Source organism: Sapajus apella, unplaced genomic scaffold (genome assembly GCF_009761245.1).
Source record: "Sapajus apella isolate SASKATOON/1434 unplaced genomic scaffold, GSC_monkey_1.0 scaffold12371, whole genome shotgun sequence".
NCBI lineage: Eukaryota > Metazoa > Chordata > Mammalia > Primates > Cebidae > Sapajus > Sapajus apella.
In genome coordinates, this window is record NW_022449292.1 from 211 (window position 1) to 1,649 (window position 1,439).

General features: G+C 42.9%; 1 pseudogene across 1 annotated transcript; it reads left to right on the forward strand.

Annotated features, from left to right (window-relative positions):
• The first annotated feature begins 202 nt into the window (after window positions 1–202).
• Window positions 203–615, forward strand: LOC116548443 (annotated as a pseudogene). The gene has a single exon (XR_004267432.1). The product of XR_004267432.1 is annotated as a prothymosin alpha-like (transcript).
• Window positions 616–1,439: the final 824 nt, after the last annotated feature.

Below are 1,439 nucleotides of genomic sequence, written 5' to 3' on the forward strand. Positions count from 1 at the left end.
AGCTGTGCCATTGCTAGGTGACATGGCAGTTGCAAGTGTATCTTTTAAAAAAACCTGCCAATGTGCCCCCACTGGCTGCTCTGAGAAGCCATCTTTGCATTGTTCCTCGTCCGACTCCTTGCTCGCCGCAGCCGCGCGCCTCCTTCGCCCTCGCGGACTCCGGCAGCTTAATCGCCAGAGTCCTTGAACTCTCGCTTTTTTTTTAAATCCCCGGCATCGGATCACCGGCTTGCCCCACCAGTCAGATGCAGCCGTAGACACCAGCTCCGAAATCACCACCAAAGACTTGAAGGAGAAGAAGGAAGTTGTGGAACAGGCGGAAAATGGAAGAGACGCCCCTGCTAACGGGAATGCAAATGAGGAAAATGGGGAGCAGGAGGCTGACAATGAGGTAGATGAAGAAGAGGAAGAAGGTGGGGAGGAAGAGGAGGAGGAAGAAGAAGGTGATGGTGAGGAGGAGGATGGAGATGAAGATGAGGAACCTGAGTGCTACGGGCAAGCGGGCAGCTGAAGATGATGAGGATGATGTTGCCGATACCAAGAAGCAGAAGACCGATGAGGATGATTAGACAGCAAAAAAAGAAAAGTTAAACTAAAAAAAAAAAACAAAAAAAAGGCCGCCGTGACCTATTCACCCTCCACTTCCAGTCTCAGAATCTAAACGTGGTCACCTTCGAGGAGAGAGGCCGGCTCACCCGCCCACCGCGGGCAGCGCCACCCGCAGATGACGCGACCCGCTCTCCGCCACCCAACCCAAACCATGAGAATTTGCAACAGGGGAGGAAAAAAGAACCAAAACTTCCAAGGCCCTGCTTTTTGTCTTAAAAGTACTTTAAAAAGGAAATTTGTATTTTTTATTTACATTTTATATTTTTGTACATATTGTTAGGGTCAGCCATTTTTAATGATCTCGGATGACCAAACCAGCCTTCGGAGTGTTCTCTGTCCTACTTCTGACTTTACTTGTGGTGTGACCATGTTCATTACAATCTCAAAGGAGGAAAAAAAACCTTGTAAAAAAAAAAAAAGCGAAAAACAACAACAGAAAAACAACCGTATTCCGAGCATTCCAGTACCTTTGTTGTGTATGTACTTAGCTGTACTATAAGTAGTTGGTTTGTATGAGATGGTTAAAAGGCCAAAGATTAAAAGGTTTCCTTTTTTTCTTTTTTGTCTATGAAGTTGCTGTTTTTTTTTTTTTTTTGGCCTGTTTGATGTATGTGTGAAACAATGTTGTCCAACAATAAACAGGAATTTTATTTTGCTGAGTTCTTCTAACAAAGCTGTCTCAAAAAAAATAAAAATTAAAAATTAAAAAAAACCTGCCAATGTATTTTCCAGCATGAATGCATGATTTTACTTCTCTACCAGCAATGTTTAAGAGATTCAGTTTTTCTAACTTGTTGCCAGAATTTAATATTTTCCATATATTTTTAATT